The sequence below is a fragment of the Lissotriton vulgaris genome, chromosome 7 (assembly GCF_964263255.1).
Source record: "Lissotriton vulgaris chromosome 7, aLisVul1.2, whole genome shotgun sequence".
NCBI classification, from domain to species: domain Eukaryota; kingdom Metazoa; phylum Chordata; class Amphibia; order Caudata; family Salamandridae; genus Lissotriton; species Lissotriton vulgaris.
The window spans coordinates 353,853,072-353,866,598 of NC_141695.1; positions in this window are offsets into that span (position 1 = coordinate 353,853,072).

Genomic DNA, 13,527 nt, shown 5'->3' on the forward strand with positions numbered 1-13,527 from the left:
GTACAGAAACTGCCTTGATTAAGGCTGCAGATGAAATAAGAACCACGATGGATAACGGAGGACAGGCTGTCCTGATTTTGCTGGATCTATCGGCGGCTTTCGACACGGTCGATCACTCTACCTTGATCGGCCGTGTCGAGGCCATCGGTATTAAACACAAAGCCAGAGATCTTATTAAATCTTTCCTGGCTGACCGCAAACAGGCAGTTAAGCTAGGTACATTCACTTCTCCTACCTTCAGCCTTCCTTGTGGAGTTCCGCAGGGTTCCTCGCTAAGTCCGACCCTTTTCAATATCTATGTTTCGGACTTAGCGAGGGTAATAAAAGCCTACAACATCAACCTAACAACATACGCTGATGACACCCAGCTGGTACTATCCATACACAAAAACGGTCCCAAGATAGCAGCAAACTTCAAAGATGGCATGAGGGCCATCAGCAGTTGGATGGCCTCCAACTGTCTAAAACTTAATTAATCAAAGTCGGAAGTCATGCTCTTTGGTAGGATTCAGCCTCTGTGGTCTCCCTTATGGTGGCCGGAGGAAATGGGAACTCCACCTCAACCAGTCAGTAAAGTCAGAAACCTGGGAGTAATATTTGATGATAAACTCCTTTTCCATCATCACGTGAACGCTGTAGTATCATCATCATTCAACATCTTAAGGAAAATAAAGAAACTTCTCCCATATCTTCCTACAACTACAGGAAAAACACTAATATCAACACTGTTGTTTTCACGCACTGACTACTGCAATGTCCTCTTCCTCAACGCACAAAAAAAGGTCATCTCCAAACTTCAAATGATACAAAATGCCTCAGCCAGAGTTTTATTGGGCATTCCAAAATTTAGCTCTGTCTCTAGACATTTGGACCAACTGCACTGGCTTCCGGTCAGAAGTCGCACGAAATTCAAGGCCCTTTGTATTGTCTACAAGGCAATAAATAATGTGGGACCTAAATTCCTTAGGAGTTCACTCAAGCCTTTGGCAACTTCCAGAACGCTTCGTTCCAACACTGCTCATCTGCTTCATGTACCCAGAACAAGGAAAGTTAACTGGGGAGACAGATCTTTTACCATCGCATCCGCAAAATTATGGAATTCCCTTCCTTTTAATATAAAATCCAGTCCAACGCTGATCATCTTCAGAAAGCAGCTAAAGACTTGGCTGTTTTCTCAATTATATGATTACTCATAAATCATTCTAAATACTGCCTCAGAGACCTATTTTATTGGTATCAGCTTTAGCCCTCAGCGCCGAGACACCTAAGGGTAATTGCAGCGCTGCATAAATAAATAAATAAATAAATAAATCATCTACGTAAGGGTAGAAGAAGACAAGATGTTTCCTGAGGTGGACTGCTACCACTGCAATACACATGCTACCACTGCAATACAGTTTGAGAAAGTTATGGGGGCTGACTTGAGGCCAAACTGAAGCACAATGTACTAATAATAGTCTTGACCCATGACAAACCTCTAGAATATGCAATGTTTCTTGTCTTTTAATATATGGAAGTACACATCTTGGAAGTCCGTCGAGCAGAGCCAGTCTCACTAGTGTAACTGGGGATAGATCTGATGCCACCATTCAAAACTCCTTGTCGAATCCACTTGTTGGTCAGTTTCAAGTCAAGAGTTTTAAAAAACAAAAAAAAAAAAAAGAGTGTGCCTGAGCTCGTTTCTGGGCCATTTCTTCTTTTCCACAAAGTATAGGGAATAAATGCCATTTCCCTGTTGTTTGGGAGGAACAGTTGTAGGAAGCTGGCTCTGCATATACAATACCAAAGTAAGGTATAGTGTGCACAGAGTCCTGTGGATCCCCAGAGGCGTACAGAGGCTTAAGTAGATCATACTAAAAGCTCTATTTGTAGTAGTGTGTTGGAGCAATTAGGCTTATCAGAATGGTGTGTTGAGCATTTATTGTGCACACTCAGGCAAGATTTTACAGCAAACTCTCAAAAACTGAATCCAGACCAAATCAGGAGAAAACATCTTTTACCAATTCTACGAGAGGCTGGCTTTTTACAGGTTAGGCCAGGACTCTTATTTTTGCAACTTTTGCACATTGCACGAATAACTTTTCATGTTGCAAACTTTCTAGTAGCAGGAGTCCGTATAAACAAAAGGCGTAACAAAGGAAGACAAGGACAAATCCTAAACGAAATATTTTAATATATTTTAACATATAGTGATGTTTTACATTTTCTACATGAATTGCCCTTTTATTCAGGCCAATTTAGTATGATGTATAACTTGTGTATATATATTATTTTAAGAACTAATGTAATCTGTTGGTTTGATGTATGATATATTATGTAGATATTTTTACTGCTGTATTTCATTGTCTATTTCATGATCTGTACTCTGTGTCTTTTTATGATTTTTAAAAATCGAATAAAAGTGATTGACTGACTGACTGACTGAAGTACTGCACCACCACTGGCACTGGGGCAGCCGGGCGCAGAGGACACTGGGACAATGTAAATCAATAGAGGCTCGGAGAGGCATGGTTTGCAGGTGAGTACCACGCTTTCGAGATGAGACTGCAGACAACTTTGTGGGGTCAAGGAGATGATAGCCACCAATATAGTCAAAGTCAGGATCGCTGGAGAGATGTCACTGGACAGATAAGCCACACAGACTTGGGCCGTGGGTGTCGGGTACAGAGTGGTCAGGTGTAATGGATTAGGCATCAAGCCGGAGTCCTTGGAGTCGGAGGTTTTTGTGGACAGAGCCGCTGTCTTCTGGAGATCTTGGCCTTTATCAAGGAGCATCAGTCTTCCTGTGGTTCATAGAAGTTGCTTGCCACGGAAACACCACGTCTTCTTTGCAGACTTGTGAAGAAGGACATAGGCTGGCAGGGCTGTGGCCAAAGCAGTAGTCGTCTTCTTGCCGGGCTGCAAGGTGTCCTCTTCATCCGTTGTCTTCATAGGTTGCAGGAATCTGAGAATCAAGGTTCAGGGGTGCCCCTAAATACTGAGCTATGGTGTGTTGCAGGTACTGGCAGATGGTAGTCAATGGGCTACTTGCTTTTAGGGTGACTACATCATTTGAATTTCCCCTCCCTTTGGGGGCCTCCCCAAACCAGATTGGGTAGAATCCTTCCATCTAAGATGGAGGATTTTCCTAGGAGGGGTTACCTTGGTCCAGGGCACCTTATGGGTGGTCCTGGTGGAGAGGGGATACACCTCATTGATTACTACTTTTCCCATCAACCTTGACGCCAAAAGTGAGACTTGGTCATGGGGGCGGGCAGCTCCACTGGCTGGTGAGGCCCTGGTCAGCATATCAAAGTGCAGGGAGCCTTTGAAGCTTGCTGCTCTGATTGCTGTCCCTGCTTGGGGGTACGTGATAGCACCTCCACAGAGGCAGGCTTTGTTTCTCACAATCAACAGCACAAGGGCCCCCCCCTCATGGGGTCAGAAACGTCTGTGTGTGACAGACTGGTGCAGACCAGTCAGCTAGACACAAGAGAGTTGGTCGCTTTTCGAGGGGCATCTCTAAGTGCACTTTTCAATAAACCCAACACTGGCATCAAACTCCAAACTTCTTAAATTTCAGTAATGCCATCCTGAAGCTGTGGAGTTCGTAATGATAAACTCCCAGTCCATGTACTCAATCTGGCTTCACTGCACTGACAGCGTCTGTAAATGGCACAGAAACTGTAGGGGCATATTGCTCGTGCAAGTATGCCCTCACCTGTGGTATAGTGAATCCTGCCATAGGGCTGTGAGGCCAGCTAGAGGGGAACTTACCTATGCCACAGGCAGTGTTTGTGGGCATGGCACACAGGGATGTGTGCCATGTCCACTTTTCAGGTTTGTCTCTGCCACAACATGCAGCCTGCAGTGGCAGTGTGTGTTTTGATGTGAGGATTCCCTGAGGGTGAAGATAACAAAATACCACTTTCAAAAGAATGATTACTTTTGATGTAGTAAAGAAACAAATGGAGAAGGAAAACTAAAAACTAGTTGAGTGAGAACCCTCACTCACCACCTAGTGGTGACATGCTTCATCACTGGGTTCCCACTGGAAAGACCTAGCGTCTTTCCAGTGTGCTGCAACGCCTGTATACAGTGGAGCTGGTTCTTGTGAGTGTTGAGGGTGCAAACTATTTTATTCAGAGTCCAATCCGCACTGGTTAAAAACAATTTAGAGTGGAAACATAGGGAGGGTCTAAATTGTTTTTAGCCAGTGCGGGTTGGACTCTGAATAAAATAGTTTACTGTCACAACTACGCACTTTTTAATTTTCCTTATTTTGCACTCACTTAGCACAATTTGGTTTTCCTGTTTGCACCCTCAACACTCACAAGAACCAGCTCCACTGTATACAGGCGTTGCAGCACACTGTAAAGACGCTAGGTCTTTCCAGTGGGAACCCAGTGATGAAGCATGTCACCACTAGGTGGTGAGTGAGGGTTCTTACTCAACTAGTTTTTAGTTTTCCTTCTCCATTTGTTTCTTTACTACATCAAAAGTAATCATTCTTTTGAAAGTGGTATTTTGTTATCTTCACTCTTTAGTTGTTTATCAAACATTCTGTAGGGGTAAGAGAGTGAACTATCATTCCCTTACTCTCTCTTTGTTTATTTGTGAGTCCCTGAGGGTGACACAATACATGCTGCCACCCTCAGAGGCCTTCTCTGGCCACAAGACCCTGGGCACCAGTGGTACCTTTTACAAGGGACTTATATGTGGGCAAGAGGTATACCAATTGTGTAAACAAAGGTACAGTTTTGGTGAAGAACGCAGCCCCATGGAACCTGACAGGTATGGGCCCAAGGCACACTCAAAGTGCATCAGCATCAGATAAGAAGTTGGGCAACCATGCAAAAAAGGGCCCTTTCCTACACAATCCACCCCCCACCCAAAAGAAAGAGAATGAGACTAAACTTTCCCAAGAGAGTCTTCATTGTCTAAGTGGAAGAACCTGGAAAGGCCATCTACATTGGCATGGGCAGCCCCAGGTCTATCTTCCACTGTAAAGTCCATTCCCTGTAGGGAGGTGGAACCCTACAAAAGGTTTGGACTCACTTTTCATCTGCATAAGCCATCTAGGAGGTTTGTAGTCAGTTTGAATCACAAAGTGAGTACCAAACAGGTATAGTCTCAACTTCTTTAGGGACCAGACCACAGCAAAGGCCTCGCTCTCAATCGCACTCCAATGTTGTTTCCTGATTACATTTTCTCCAGTGGTGCTTACACAATGTAGGTACGATGCATATAGATATTAACTGTTGGCGAGGCATTGAAGAGGGTAGAAATTGTGGTGTAGTGGGAGGGGGAAGGGGTTGGACGCCTAATATGGGTTGCTTGGAAAAACATATAATCTAGACCTCCTTGATGTGCCTGATTGAATATGTATGGAATGCGCATAGGATTGTTATACATAATGCCAGTGCTAATGTCTATGTATCTTCAATACAACACTGATGTTAATTGTGAAATCTCGATGTGGGATATGCCGTCGAAAGAGTGCTCAAGGTCCAGAGAACCCCCTCGGTACAGTGCCTTTTGCACAAAGCATAGCGCTTTGAATTTGACGCGCTTCTAAACTGGGAGCCAGTGAAACTCCCTGAGACTGTTAAAGATGGGATGGTATTCCGGGATGTTTAGTAGCACCCAAGCTGCGGCATTTAGCAAGCAAAAGACACACAATTAATAGACGGAATGCAGAACAAATCAAAACATTCACCCCCAGTCAAGAGACCTGGGTTAAATTCATCATTCTTTTGCTTACCATGCCACCCCAGTTTAGACCTTGCCATATGCAAATCAGTCTTGACTCTGTGCCTCATGGGAACAGTCCAGCCCGAACTGCCAAGCAAGGTCTTTGGCAATTAACAAGGTGTGTAGTAGCATTTGACCTTTGTCAATCACTAAAAATAGCACGTTGCAATAGTCGATTATAGAAAGAATCAGTGCTACTACCACCTTTTTGGCAAGGTCTCGAGGAATGAAGGGTAAGAATTTATGCAAAACCTTTAGGAGGAAAAAGCATGAAGAGGTCAGGGAATTACACTTGTCAGCAAAGTTCAACTGATCATCAAACAGAATTCCTAGGTTTCTTGTCTTACCAGTGACTTCAGGGCATCACCGGGCATCCGCTGGCCACCATGACTCATTCCACATGGATGGACTGTTTCCTAATTCCACCGCCTCTTTTTTTCGGTATTCAGTTTAAGAAAATTTGAATTCATCCATTCAATGATGTGTTTCATACAGTTGTTAAACCTTTTGGCCACTGTTTCTACATTTGAAGATATAGATATCTCTATTTGCGTATCATCAGCATACGAGATAAAAGCAAAACCATACGGTTTGATCAGTCTAGCCAGCAGAGTCACTTAAATGTTAAACTGGGTTGGTGATAAGGCTGACCGTTGCGGAACTCCACATGGAAGGGAAAAGGCCTCAGATGTCAAGTAACCCCAACACAACCTCTTTTCCCTGCTTGTCAGGAATGAAGTAGGATTAGGGCCATCCCCCCTATTCCAGTTTGCACAATGAACTGCCTGGAGTGATCTGGAGCTTTGACAATTGGTACTGAGCACATTGTCTTTTTCAGGGTGTCAAAAGCTGTTTAACAGCTAACTGTCTAGATAACTTTCTTGGGCATCTTCTTGGAGGTAGGTTCTGTGAGGGGTGTCGCAAAGGATCCATACCCCTTCACAAACCTCCAGCAGTATCTAGTATTCCCTGTCCTATCTGGCACTTAGATGCCTTGATAGTTAGACCTTCAGATTGCAGGGTCTATATAACCTTCCCCAGGTGGACCAGGTGATCCTGTCAGGTGAAGCTGAAGACAGCAATATCATCAAGATCTGCTGCACTAAAATTCTCCAGACCAGCAAGGACATGATTCACCAGCCTTTGAAAGGTGGCAGGGAGATGCTTTAAACCAAAGGGCATAACAGTCAACTGATCATGCCCATAGTGTGGAGAATGCTGTTTTTTCGTTGGCTCCTAGGGAATACCAATTTGCCAGTACCCTGCAGTGAAATTGAATGTGCTGAAAAATGTGGTTGTTCCCAATATGTCTAATCAGATCATCAGTCCTGGTTATAAGGTGAGCATCTGTCTTAGTGACAGCACTGAGGCCTCTGTAGTCCACACAGAACCTAATTTCCCTCTTTCCACTCTATGGGTGAGGTTTAGAGACTATGGCCCACATGTATCAAAAGTTTTTGCATTCACAAATGGGCCGATTCTCAGAATCAGCCCTTGTGCGAACGCTAAAAATGCTTTTCACATGTATCAAACCTTGTTTTGTGATTCAATAACCTGTTACTGAATCAGGGCATCCCTCCCAAATACTAAGTCGTAATGGTATGTATGAATGTTTTGTGGCTGTGAAGGCGCTCATAAATGATTCGCATTTTAACACATGCATCAAGTAGGTGGTAACCCATTCGCAAATGGGACCCCTTCTTCTTTGAAAATAACAGCAAAACGATTTTTTCAGAGCATGCAGTGGTCCCACTTTTTATTTTTAAATGCAACCCGTTTTCCTTTAAGGAAAACAGATTGCATTAAAAAAATGTTTTCTTTATTTAAAAGCAACCACAGACATGGTGGTCTGCTGACCCTTTGGTGGTTGTAAGAGAGGTCAGGGAGAGGTTCACTCTGTCTCCTGATCCTCATCAGTGACCATCAGGATGATCACATCTGACTTGTTACAGAAAAATTTAAGGCGGTTCACATGGATCACCCTTTTGGGTGACCTGCTTGTGCCCAGGTCGGCCAGGTAGGTGACCTCACTTTTCTTTTCTAGGATTGGGTACGGTACACTCCATTTATCCGGAAGGGCCCTTGGTGCCACAGGCTCCAAAACCCACAAATTCTGCCCTGGGTGGAACTCCACCAGTGCAGCCTTTTGGTCATATCAGAGCTTCTGGAGCTCCAGGCTGGCCTCAAGATTTTTAGAAACTTTTTCCATGTACTTTGCCATTTTGGAATGTAGGCCTAGTACATAGTCCACAATTTCCTGCTTAAGTTCTTCGAGAGGCTTCTCCCAACCTTCCTTCAAAAGACGAAATGGTCCCCTAACAGGATGGCCAAACTGAAGTTCAAAGGGGGAAAACCCAACTCATTTCTGATGCACCTCCTTGTAGGCCAAAATCAGGCATGGCAGGAGGACATCCAATCTACTCTTGAGCTTTTCAGGGAGTCCCATGATCATGCATTTCAATGAATTGTTGAATCACTCAACAAGGCCATTGGTTTGTGGGTGAAAAGGTGTTGTGAACTTATAGTTCACTCCACATTCATTCAACATGTTTGTCAGGTTTGCAGACATGAAGTTGGAACTGCAGAATGATTCGAACTCTTTATGAAACCCTGCCCTGTTAAAGATACAAAAGAGGGCTTTGGCTACTGCAGGGGCTGTAGTAGTCCTAATAGGAATTTCAAAGGGAACCCCAAACACTGGTAGTGGAATTAAGGGGACCTTTGGGTGTCCACCTGTTTTGTGACTGGCCTGGCAGGTGACAAAGGAGCTGACAAACTCCATTACTTTCTGGGACATGTTTGGGCAATAGAAGGGGCTAACAAACTTGCTACATGTTTTTTTCTGGCTAAGATGCTCAGCTAGTGGGTAGCCAAGGGTCAACGCGAGGAGGAATTCTCTAAACGCCTGAGGAACTACCAGTCTCCTAGTAGCAGCAGGTTTGAGGTATCTGGCTTCCATGTAAAGGAGTCCCTTGTCCCAGTAGGTCCTATATCTCCCTTTTCCTGCAGGCTTTCAAGAGTTGGACAGACCTTCTGTCCAAGGCACATCTGTTTCCTAGAGGGTCATTCTGGGACCAGGAGCTCAACCTGATAAGGTTCAAGTTCCATGGGCTCAGTTCCCTCCCGGGTTGCCAAGCCCTCTCCATAAGGAGAAGAGTCCTGAGCTTGTTTCTGTTCAGAAGCTATTCCCCCAGTCTTCTTACCTTTCCTCTTGGAAGGTTGGGCCAAATTTCCAGGTTCCAACACTTCTTTTTCACCCTGTGCTAGGCTTTGTGCTCTGGTTTTCACACACACTATGTCAGCGATTTCCAGCATGGCTGCAGGGGTTTTTAGCTCTACCTCAGCCCATGCTGATGTCTCCGGATCATTTCCAAGCAGACAGGCAAGTGTAGGTTTTGGAGAGACCACTACCTGTTTGAGGCCAGTAACTACTCCCCAATCTAATGTCACCATAGCCATGGAATGGTCTGTAGTGAGACTATCAGTGTTGGTGACTAGATAGGCTTTTCCATTCTGCATTGTTCTGGGGAAACCAGTGCATCTATCACCATGGTGACACTAGCACCAGTTTCCCTTTTGTGTGAAAGCGAGTCCTAAACACTGACGAGCACCCCCTGGGTTTAGGACTCACTTTCTGCAGTTTCGAATCCCACTTTATACTTGTTGTGTACATCGCCAGAACCATATTCAGAGTTTGATCACTGGCTCTTTTCAGCAATCTCTTTTTGCATTTTGGCAGTAGCACACCGATTTTATTACCATTCATGCTAAACAGTGGCCCCCAAGGAAGGGACTGTTGTCCCGAAATGCATCGGGCAAAAGAGTAGCCCCCGAGGGAGGGACTGTTGTCCCGTAATGCATCGAGCAATTTTGAAATGCCGCCTGTTCTACAAAACATTTGAAAGCCAGCCTGTCATTGTGAAATGTGATTAATAATTTATGTTTGTAATTATTCTAATGCATACTATAGTTGTATGTATCAACTTGTTGATTGTGCAAAAACAAACAACAGTCATTTGACAAAATTGTTTGCGTTTGGAGTTTGTTCATGTATAATTTTGTGTACCAAAGAGCATTTTCATTATCAAAATTGTGAAAAGAATGTTAAAGATGCTTAAACATTCATTGTAGTGCACTCAGTTACTCAGGTGATATTACTCTTGGATTGTTTGGAGATTGACACATACGTGGGACAGGCAGGTCACAAACACTGTGTAGGACACTTAAAACATTTATAGATTTCAAAACACACAATTAATTAATATTGACTTGAAGTTTTGACTTGTCAAACCTTGGTGTGCACCGCTTCTCCCTAATTTACACAGGTATGTGTGCCATGTAACTCTTTATTTTTGTCAGCACCAAAACACGCAGCCTGCAGTGGCAGTGTGTTTGTGTTGAGGTGAGGGGTGCCTGAGGGTGGCAAAATGCATGCTGCAGCCTTCAGAGTCCCTCTGAGGTTAACAAGGCCCTGGGTACCAGTTGTACCTTTTCCAAGGGACTAATATGTGGGCAGATGTATATATTTTGTGAAGATGGGTACAGTTTTGGGGAAGAACATAGGGCCTGGGAACCTGACTGGCAGGGACCCAGGGAACACTCAGTCAAGGTGCTTCAGACATCAGGCAAAAGGTGGGGTGTAACCATGCAAAAAGGGGCACTTTCCTGCAACGATCTTCACCGCATTTTTCTGGAGAAGGATGATGAATTCCAAATGTAGCATCTGTAGATGGTGATTAGCTGGTTTTAGTGGTATATTCAGTAGAGGACTTGAGAACCTGAAATAATTTCCCATTCCGGACAATATTTATTACCCAGGCATTTTTTGTGATGAATTATCACTCTATCAGAAAATGCGCAATACTTCCACTTTCCGGAATGGGTAGCGGAAGAGGGGGGAAGGAGAGATTCATGATGTGGAGCCTGCGGTAGGCTTTCCCCCTGAGCAGGCTATTGAGTGGTTCTCCCTCTAGACTGCTGCTGCTGGTGGTACGGGTAAGGCCTCTGTTGTTGGGATTCCTGGCAACCTCGGTACCTTAGGGAAAAAAGCAATTGGCAAAGCTTGTAGGGCCTTCTTTGTTCTTTTTGCTTTTTTTCTAGGCCAATCACCTTGAGGGTCTCCATCTCATCGCCCATCTGACTGCCAAAGAGTTTTGTTCCTAATAATGGCAGATTAAGGATCCTTTGTTGTGACTCGTGCACCGCTAGCAAGGATGAATCAGCTGTAGCACCGGTGATCTGGCTGAAGGCCATCATCCCCGCAATGGCCTTTTTTCTTTGGGGAGGTCATCGGCAAACGTCTCTAATTAGTCCCGTAAGGCCCTATCGTACCTGCCCAGAAGAGCCGATGCGCTTCCTGCCTTCATAGGGGTCGCAGCTGTACTGCATAACTTGCGGGCCACTGAGTCCAGCTTCTTGCTTTTCTTGTCTGGATCGACAGTAGACGAAGATTCATAGCATGATGTTTTCTAGCCGCTAAGATGACCACAGAGTCTGGTGGTGCGTCGGAGCACATAAAAAATGGATCTTGCTTGGAAGGTCTGTATTTTTTATGTAGCCTCAATGGAGCAGGCTTGGCTGAGGCTTGGGTCAAAAATGATTCTATCGCTGGTTCCAAAAGACCCGGAAACAAAGAAAGGAGACGTCTTGATGCTGATCAGTGGTAAAGTGTCTCAAATATAACCCATGTGGAAGGAGTTTGAACCGACATTGAAATATTCAGCTTCAAAGACCCTCTCACCAGGACCTCCTGGAAGGTAGTGACTTCATCCACAGGAGAAACCTGTGGTGGTGGGCAGTCTGACAGGGTTGGAGAATATCTTCCTGTGCTCAAAGTGGAGATGGTATAGTAGGTATTGTGATCTTGATCTACACTCGTGATGATGGTGAGAGCGTCTGGAGGATGGATGAGACAAAGAGCGCCGGGACCTGTGGCGATCTCTGAAATGGTGCGAGCGATGGCGAGTTCTTGTTCGCGATCTGCATAGAGAAACTTTTGGCCGCAAAAGAGGGACGACCACAGGTGGAACAGGAGAAATTGATGCCGGTGGAAGAGGTGCCAGAGGAAGTAGAGGTAGTGGTGGAGATGGTGGCGAGGAGTAGGAGAGTCTGGCAACACTATTGGAGAAGAAGGAGAATATACTCTAGAGTATTCAAAGTCAGGAGATGATGAATGCATCTCCATTTCCTTTTTCCGCATGCCTTGAGGTTCTCTACGTCTACCCTCTCCTATGTCGCGATGTCAACACACTCCTCGACCATCGACTTGTTTCTCTGTCTTGGTGCTGTACCTTATCTCGACCTGAAACAACATTGTTTTTAGGCTGAACTCCTCTTTATGAACCTTCTACACCTAGGGTCTTTCACATCCAACATAATAAAGATATATTCCATATATCTTCATTCAACTTGGTATATATATATATATATATATATATATATATATATATATATATATATATATATATATATATATATATATATATATATACGATCCAAACCTTGCTCGTCCAGATAAAAGAAAAGGCGCTGACTCCGTGGGCTTCACGAAAGGGATTTTATTCACCCTATACGTATGGCTTAACGCGTTTCGGCGGACAAACCGCCTTGGTCACAACACCTTTGCATTTAAAAAAGACAGTTTATATACAAAAGCACCACTCGATGGTCGGAGCAGTCTGATGACGTTTTTTGTTTACCTTGGCTTTTGAATAGACATAGAAAAAATCTTTTCCCACACGTTTCTAATGCAAGATTTGATCGTAAATGGGCATTGCTTTCCGATTTTAGATTCTAATCCACTGCAAGTGCAGTTTGCAACCTTAAACATGATTATAATTATGAATTCATTCAGAATGTTTCAATGCAATACATCGCAAAATCCTTAATAATCTATGCCCAAACCAATGGTAGGATATTCATTCATATATGTACATAACAATATAAATGCCTATATACACGCAGCCAACAAAAAAGAAGGGATTGTAAAAGTGCTAAAAATAAACACTAACTGTGAGTAATTACCTTAATAAAACATAGTCAAACCACACTTTGATCTCATTTCACTACTGTCACATAATATGCCTTAACCACATAGCGCCTATGCAATTCATCTTTATAATTTAAACAATCATTTTGAAACGGCAAAAGGATTTTTACAATAGAATTGAGCCCAAGTGGGCATTCTGGTAATTCTATGCTCACGCATAAATACCACAGTTTGTAATGGTTTAAGGCCATTCAGTACTAGATTAGTGGGTTCATTACTCGTGATTTTCCTATTTTTGTTGCTTTGTGTGCTCCTAACAAAAAGAAATTAAATGAAAAAGTGCCTCATATTATTTTAAATAAACACGTGTTGATACTTTGATATTACACTAGTATCCTCACTGTTAAGGTTCAGAGGAGTGGGATACGTAGAATTAGCATGGAGCTAATCTATTTTTATTTATGAATTACAGGTCCCTGGTTATTTTCTGAAAGGATGTGATGTTACAGGTGTACACTTAAAGCTTCGTCAGAGTTTAATCCATTTGGAGTCTTAGTGTCGAGAAGAATTATATATCTCGACTCTAGCCTCCTAAGTGCCAAGAGCCTATTGCCTCCTCTGACATTTTTGCTAATACTATCGATGACAAAGTATTGCAAATCTTCTGTTCTCCCCTTATGAAAAGCGTTAATGTGGCGAGCCACCGGGTAGCTTTGATCGTCATTGGTCACTGCCCTCAAATGCTGTAAAATTCTTACATGGACCGGATGTAAGGTGCTACCAACATAACATTTTTTACAGGTACA